The sequence below is a fragment of the Callithrix jacchus genome, chromosome 18, assembly GCF_049354715.1.
Source record: "Callithrix jacchus isolate 240 chromosome 18, calJac240_pri, whole genome shotgun sequence".
NCBI classification, from domain to species: Eukaryota; Metazoa; Chordata; class Mammalia; order Primates; family Cebidae; genus Callithrix; species Callithrix jacchus.
Window position 1 is genome coordinate 4,786,998 of NC_133519.1, and position 9,034 is coordinate 4,796,031.

Here is a 9,034-nt window from a genome sequence, read left to right on the forward strand (position 1 = left end):
TGTGGGGGTCCCCATATCAGTGCTGATTAAATCTGGCTTATTGTCAGTGACCAGGGTGATCTGTTTTCCTAAGAGGCTACCTGTACCTCCCATGAGGCTACCATGTACCTGAAAACAATTGTGAATATTTGTGGATAAAAATCTTGAGGCTTGGCTTTTAAAAACTGCAGCATTATGGTCATTCTGGATGGGTCTGGTGTTGGCTTTCGGGGATGACAAACTCACATCTTTCACTAGAGCTCAAGCGATCAAGGGCACTGCATAATCTCTTAGAGCAGGCAGCCATTAGCTAATCATACTCCTTGATGATGACCAAAGATGAAAGTGAGACCCAGAAAGAGAAGATAACGTGTTAGCATACAACATTGAAACTGATTCTCCTGAAAAGCAGGTGGTATTTTTCTGTGCCCTGAAACAGGAATTAAAATGAAGAATTATACAAAGCAAAAGTGGACTCTAACCACATTTTTGCTAGAGTATCTAGTTCAGTCTTACAATTGATTTAACATTAACTAACTTTTGACATGCTTTTCAAAGTTTTTGATCTTTTCAAAAATTAAAAGTTTATCTCATTTAATAGTAATTTTTTTTGTTTATTTTTAATTTTATGGATACATAAAAATTGTACTTATATGCAGGGTACATGTAATATTTTGATACAAGCATACAATGTGTAATAAAGCTTAGTAACTGGGATGTTCATCAGCTGAAACATTTATTTTAAAAATATTTTATGGCTGGGTTTCAGAACATTTACAACTGCTTTGTGTTGGGAACATTCCAAATCTCTTTTAGCTATTTTGAAATATACAATGAATTATTGTTAACTAGTTATTCTATTGTGTTGCCAAATCCTAGATGTTATTTCTTTTAACTATATCTTTTTCTTTTCTTTTTTTTTTTTTTTTTTTGAGACAGTTTCGCATTCTCACCCAGGCTGGAGTTCATTAGTATGATCTAGGTGATTGCAATCTCTGCCATCTGGGTTAGGTAGATTTTCGTGTGTTGGCCTACTGAGAAGCTGGAATTATAGGCGCACACTACCATGCCAGCTAGTTTTTATATTTTTAGTGGAAATGGCATTGCACTATGTTGGCCAGGCTGATCTCAAACTCTTGGCCTCAAGTAATCCTCCCACCTCAGCTTTCCAAAGTGCTTGGATAACAGTCATGTGCAGCCAACTGTATTATTGTTTAATAAGTATTTTTGCTAATAGTTGACTTTTCATTTATAAAGAAAAAAGGCAAAAGTATGACGCAATGTAGATTTCTTTTTTTTCACTCCTAAATACATTTTCTAATATATAAGAAAAAGAATAATCTATCTCGAATACATTATGGTAAGTGAAAGAAACAAGATTGAAACATGACAGACTGTACCATTGCATAGATACAAAATGTTAATTATTCCACAAGAATGCAGGTTTGTTGTTGATTTTAGACAGAGTTTTGCTTTTGTTGCCCAGGCTGGAGTGTAGTGGCATGATCTTGGCTCACCGCAACTTCCACCTCCCAGGTTCAAGTGATTCTTTTGTCTCAGCCTCCCGAGTAGCTGGGATTACAGGCACCCACCACCATGCTATGCTAATTGTTGTAGTTTTGTTAGAGATGGGGTTTCACCAGATTAGCCATGCTTGTCTCAAACTCCTGACTTAAAGGTGATCCATGCACCTTGACCTCCCAAAGTACTGGGATTACAAGGGTGAACCACTTATCCCAGCCAACAATGCAGTTTTAAAAGAATATCCATTGACTGGGTGTGGTGGCTCAGCCTGTAATATCAGCACTTTGAGAAGCTGAGGTGAGTGGATCACCTGAGGTCAGGAGTACAAGACAAGTCTGCCCAACATGGAGAAACCCTGTCTCTACTAAAAATACAAAAAGTTAGCTGGGTGTAGTGGCACATGCCTGTGATCTTAGCTACTCAGGAGGCTGAGGCAGGAGAATTGCTTAATCCCAGGAGGCAGAGGTTGCAATGAGCCAAGATGGAGCCATTGCACTCCAGCCTGGGCAAGAAGAGCAAACCTCTGTCTCAAAAGAAAAAAAAACCATAAAATGCAAATCAATAGAGACAGGCAATAGATTAATGATTGTCTATTGATGAAAGTGGAAATAGTTTAAAGTCATACTTTTATGGCTTTTTAATGATAAATATATTAGAAACATTGAATTGAGTGTAATATGCAGAAATCTTTTTAAAAATAGGCATTTCATAGACTAAGATTGCTAAATTAATTTCTGGAAACCAGTTAACAGAATCTGAAAACCAAATTAATTTCTTTTTCTAGAAATGTGAAGTAGGGTTCTTGTATATGGCTGCCAGGTCTAGGTAGTATATTTAGGTCAACAAATCTGATTGTATAACTTTCTACTTCTGTCATTAACTGTCTTTTTTCGTTTCATATATTGGGATTTTTGTTAGGCATATATATTTACAGTTATATCTTATGGATTGGTTTATGTTTCTTCAATATACAGTGCCTTCCTTTGTCACACTTTTGTCTTAAGTTTATTTTGCTGAAGTATAGTCACCCCAGCTCTTTTGGTTACTATTTATATAAAGTATCCTTAGTCATTCTTTTACTTACAAACTAAAGAGAAAACTAATGAGAGTCTCTTATAGATAACATAAAGGTGGATTATGTTTATGTTTTTTAAACCACTCTGTCAATGTTGGTACTGTAATCATCCAGTTTAATTTATCTCTATTTAAAGTATTTCCAAAAATAGAAATCTACATTTTGCTGCTTCTTTTTCTGTTGTATATCTTTTTCAAATTTAGTCTATTTATTACATTTTTATTCTATTGATATTTTTCTAGTCTACAGTTTTTATTTCCTTCTAAATTCCTTTTTGACTTTGTTGTTCTAGTAAGTAATGATTGTAAGAAATCTCATGAATGTATGACCATGTGTAATAAATTAATACCACTTGAAAGTTGGTTTTATTAAAACAGTTGATTCCATATAGATTTGTTTCTCCAACTATATGTTTTCAGCTTATATAATTATGCACTGCATGAAATTAACAGATTTATAATTACTTTTATGCATTAATCTTTCGAATCATATATAAAAAGAATTTTAAGCTGGGTGTGGTGACCAGCACTTTGGGAGGCTGAGGCAGGTGGATCATGAGATCAGGAGATCGAGACCATCCTGGCTAACGTGGTGAAACCTTGTCTTTACCAAAAATACAAAAAATTAGCTGGGTGTGGTGGCATGCACTTGTAGTCTTAGCTATTTGGGAGGCTGAAGCAGAAGAATCAATTGAAGCTAGCAGTCAGAGGTTGCAGTGAGCTGAGATCACACCACTGCACTCCAGCCTGTCTTGCTCCAGACAGAGAAAGACTCCATCTCGAAAAAGAAAAGAAAATAATCTTTAACAATGAAATAAGTTATGGGATAGAAATATTTTAATAGTGGCACTTATGTTTTTCCATGTATTTTTCCTTGCAATGAGCTGAGATCATGCCACTGCACTCCAGCCTGTCTTGCTCCAGACTGAGCAAGGCTCCATCTCGAAAAAGAAAATAAAAATTTTTAAAGATGAAATAAGTTATGGGATAGAAATTAGTGGCACTTATGTTTTTTCATATATTTCCTTTTCCTTTTATTTGTTCAGTTAATATGGCCTTAGGTTATTTTCTAGTGTTTCCTTTTATTTCAGCAAAAAAAGATAGCCTTTATCATGTATTGCAGAGCAGATCTATTAGTGATAAACTCTGTATAAATTTTTTAAAAATAGAAATATTTTGGTGTCTCATTTGTTTTTGAAAAACATTTTGCTGAAAATAGACTTCTTTGTTGTCTTTTTCTTTTAGCCAAATGGTTAGAAATTTTTCAGCCATTATTCCTTCAAATATTTTTTCTGACCCTTTTCTCTCCCTCTTCTTTCTAGAGTGTCCATGATGCTTGTGATGGCAATTTAGTTATTTCTCATTAGTGTCTTAGGTGTTTCTAATTTTTGTAATTCTCTTTCATCTCTCCTACTCAGGCTAAATAATTAAAATTGAATAGACTTAAACCTTGCTAATACTTTTTTTTTCTTTCTTTCTACTCTTATCTGCTGTAGAACCTTTCTGGTAAATTTTTTTCTTTCAGTGATTTTTATGTTTGACTTTAGATTTTTTATTTATTTTATAATTGCCTCTATTGATACTTTCTATTTGATAAGACATTGTTTTCCTTTTTTTTTTTTTTTTTGTCTTTTTTATGGTTTACTCTGTCAGCATATTTAAGTCAGTTGACCTCAAGACTTTCTTTTTTTAAGACAGAATGTCACTCTTGTTTCCTAGGCTGTAGTACAATGGTGTGATCTTGGCTCACCCCAACTTCTGCTTCTCAGGTTCAAGCGATTCTCCTGCCTCAGTCTCCTGAGTAACTAGGATTGCAGGCATGCAACACCACGCCTGACTAATTTTGTATTTTTAGTAAAGACAGGGTTCATTTTGGTCAGGCTGGTCTCAAACTGCCAACCTCAGATGATCCACCTGCCTCGGCCTCCCAAAGTGTTCAGATTACAGGCGTGAGTCATGTCACCCAGCCTAAGGACTTTTTTGTCTTTCCATACCCATTCCTAGAATACCTCTAGGAATGTTCCTGTTAATTTGTTATCTTGTTAATGAGTGATAGTTTTTGCCTGCCTTGTGTTTTGCTGGTTTGAAAACTGTACATTTTGATATCATAATATGGTAACTCAGAAATCATTATTTTTAATCCTTTTTGTTTCTCATGATTGTTTATATTTGTTTAATGAGATTTTCAAAGCTATTTTTGTAAATATTCTTTGTTGTGTATAAAATAAACGTCTCTTTTTCATTATCTCAGTGTTCTCTCCAGGGCTTATAATATATACATCTTAACTTATTTGTAACTGCTCAGTATTTTTACTAAAATTCAGTTAGATATAAAAAGGTAGCCTTTATATGGCTTTTTTTCTCCTTCTATGAACTGAATGGGTCGCTCTCAAAATTATCATGGTAAAACCTAACTGCCAATATGATTGTATCTGGAGATAAGGTTTTTAGGAGGGAATTAAGGTTCAGTAAGTTCAAAAGTGTTGGATGATACTAACATGGAACTGTGGTCTTTTAACAAGAGGAAGAAAATACACTCTCTTTTTCTGTCTCTGTCTCTTTCCTGTGAGACAACAGTGGAAGGTGGCCATCTACAAACCTGGAAGATAGATAAATTAGCAACAGGTTATCTTCATTTTTAAAAAATACATCTGAAATATCTTTATTACTTAAATAACTTCTGTGAATAGAATTCTTTGCTGATGGGTTTTATATCTTAGCACTGGTTCAAAAATGTTTAAATGGAAGAAATGAAGTTTCACATCAGCAAATCAAGACCTAAGAAACTACCTAAGTTGAGCAATGAGATAGTAGGGATGGAAACTGATCATAGATTAAAGTGGGTTTGATAGAGCTAGCAGAATTGTATTTGCAGACATTGAAAGTGTATAAGTAAAGATAGTTCTGACTGAGGCCAATTGAAAGATTTGTTTATTAGCAGATGAGATATGACACATGAGAACACACCTTGCTGAATCTAAACAGGCTAAGCTGATGCCCTCTGTCAAGATCCATTGGTTTATGAAAAGAAAAGCTACCATTTTAGCATCCAGTTCTAAATGTTGCCACAATGTGGGTTAAGGTTACAGTTAAAGTTAGTTATATTACAGGTGTAGCTGATAAATGTTACAAAGGAAATAGCTTGACAATTGCCAAAAAGTGAGTGTTCTGATGCTTAGTTTGTACAATTAAACACCCCTATGGCTGAAAATAGTAGATGATGCTGAAAGATCAGGTGACAGAGCACACAAACACAGGTGCCTGGAAATTTACATCAAAGTAAGAGCTATGAAGAAAGAAAGTGCACACCCTAAACATCAATGCTTCTTGCAGTGGAGGTGTTCCTTCTGCCTTTAATAAATGTACCATGCCTAATATGTTACAAGTGAAAACTTAAATTTTTCTTTCCCTGCCTTGGTTCAGGGCTCTGTATTTGTGTGTGTGTGTGTGTTGAAAAGCACTTCTAAGTAGATGCAAAAAAGGGGACATTTTCCTTATCACAACAGAGAAGCTTATAGTCTAGCTCTTACTCTGACACCATTGAGAAATTATAAGACTATTGAGGAACATGCATGAATATCATAGGACATTCTGGAACCAGGGCGTTTACATCAAGAAACCCAATATTATGTTCTGTTTATTTATAAGTAAAAATATTGTTTGACTTCTGTTTTGTTGACACAACTTAGACCAGACAACCAGCGTGGGCAAAGTTACCATGAAAATGTGATTATATATGACAAAGTTTAAAGCCCATCTGTTTCTCACCTGCTGTTTATCAGGAGTTAAGCCTTAGTTTAGTTTTCTCCTTAATGTCTTCTTTCTAATAATCTTAATCTCTAGGCTATCCTACTTTTGCAGGTGACATGACAATTATTGGCCTAAATAAAGGGAGATGAGCTCTCGGTATCACTTCCTTATAACATATTGTGGGCATCAACCTACATACAAAGATTCCACTCAGAGACTCATCTGGGTGACTGTCTATTATTTATCTGCATAAACAGTAAGAGCCTAAGACTCAAGGGGGTGATGGCATGATGAAGCATTTTCTCAGTGAGATGTTAGGAGAATTGCTTCTCATAAGCACAGTCTAATTATTACTGAATCACAGCTAACAGCAGAACATTTTTCAAGGTAAAATGCAAATGTACTCATGAGGAAGTAAATTTATAGATTTGTGGAAAGACCTTTATATTTTCATGGTGTTTTATTTGAGTTGAGATTTAATGAATTGGCTACATTACACCTTATTTATGTAAAATTTTGTATTTTAAAACAAATATAAGCCAATTGAGACATTCTTTAGTTAGTGTTCTTTGTTCTTTTTAGTTTGGAGAATGAGTATAATATTTTAGAATTGCTTAAAATTGTGTTAATAGATGTTTGCAATATTTTATAAGTTATCAGAAACCATAAAGATTCTTTTGTTTCACTGTTTTATTAAATTTTTTAATACATCAGCTTTTTCTGATTACCACATAACTATATAAAAATGTTTGGTATTTATTAAATCTTTGCAGAGTTAATAAAATCTTACCTGAATAGGTACTCATCATAATTTTAAATACTGCATTAAATACTCATCACAATTTTAAATACTGTCTAAATACAATTTTATTGCTGTGTTTTATAAACAAACTGAACTTATAAAATTGGTTTCATATTTGTTTAGGTGAGATTGTTTACTGATAAGAGCAATGATTTACAAAAATATTAAGGATATGGTATTTCCTTTTCAAAAAGGGTTTTCTCGTTTCATATCCTATCAGTTCTGAATGTTAAGTATATAATTTTATTTTTTTATTTTTTTTGGGGGGCGGACAAAATCTGTCTCACTTTGTGTCCCAGGCTGGAGTGCAGTGACATGGTGTTGGCCCACTACAACCTCCAACTCCATGCTCAGCTAATGCTTTTGTAATTATAGTAGAGACAGGGTTTCACCATGTAGACCAGGCTCATCTGGAAGTCCTGACATCAACTGATCTGCTTGCTTCGGCCTCCAAAAGTGCTGGGGTTACAGGAGTTAGCTACTAGGCCCAGCCAAGTTTGTAATCTATTTAAAACATATATTCACAAATATAACCAGTAAATGTCAAGTTAGCTGTTGAAAGTAGTAAGTTACCTATTTCTACATTTAGTAGAAACAGTGTTCTTTGTGTCTCTGTTTCTTTAAAAATGAAAGATAGGATGAAATTAGGGTAGGTTAAAAACCCAAAATAATGATAGAGATTGTCAGTGGCCCACAATGCCATGAAAATGTCAAAGGCATAACCAATAGTAAACCTCTATGTCCTTGAACGTTAGAATATTTTAATTCATCTTAAAATTACTTATGATAAGAAGTTCTTCATGTCATGCATTCAGAAGTAAAGTCAGAAGGGAGGAACCGACCTAAACTGATCCTGATAGATGTACCTGAGATACAGAGGACACAGCTTGTCTTCATGTTAGAGTGATGCACAGAGACATGATAGTGCAAAAACTCACAAGCTTTAAAAAATAAGTGTTATATTTTTATTTTGCTCAATTATACTCTTCATTCTAGAGATTAAGACATACACACACACATTGCTTGGCAAAATTTTAGAACTAACCCCAAATTTGTAGCCCATGGCTTGTAACCAAACCCCTCAAGTGTTTTCTGTCTGCTGTTTCTTCAGTGACACTTTCAGTCTATATATTTTTTGCTCCAGGACCTGAGAATTAAGTGTCTCGAGATCATAAAAATGTTAACAAACATTCTAACTGTTGTCAAAATATATATGTTTATTCAGTTATTATTTCATACCTATTATAATTGATTTTTTTGGCATTTCTGCATTTCACACTTTGTTTTTATGTAATAATCCAGGTTGAAAGTTTTTTCCTACAATGGTGATCTCTATTTTCAAGGTTTTCAGCCATTACCACTAAATCAACCACCCCCCTCATTTCTCACCTGTGAGTCTCATAACTACTGTATGTTGTCAGTAAGCCATCATAGGTCTTGGAATTTCATTCATAGCATATAATAAAATTGATAATGACCACGAAGTTATCAATATAATAATAAAACGTGTGCATTATTTTATTATTTAGGTTGCATGTAATTTTAATATAAATCAGGTACAATGTAAACATCTGTAGAAAAGTTATGTTATTAATTTTAAGTATCTCTACCAATTAGACATTATTATAAAAATGAGGAAATAGACTTTGTTTAACTTTATTTTCTCCAAGATAGAGTATCTTTTTTTTTATTTTTTTCACAGAAGGGTCTCTCACTCTGTCACTCAGGAATGCAGTGGTGTCATTAGTGCTAACTACAGCCACAGTTTAATAAGCTTAAATGATTCACCTGCTTTATTCTCTTTAGGAGCTATGAATATAGGCATGTACCACCACACCCAGTTAATTTAAATAAAAAAATAAGTAGAAATAGGAACTCACTATTTTGATCAGGCTGGTCTTGAAC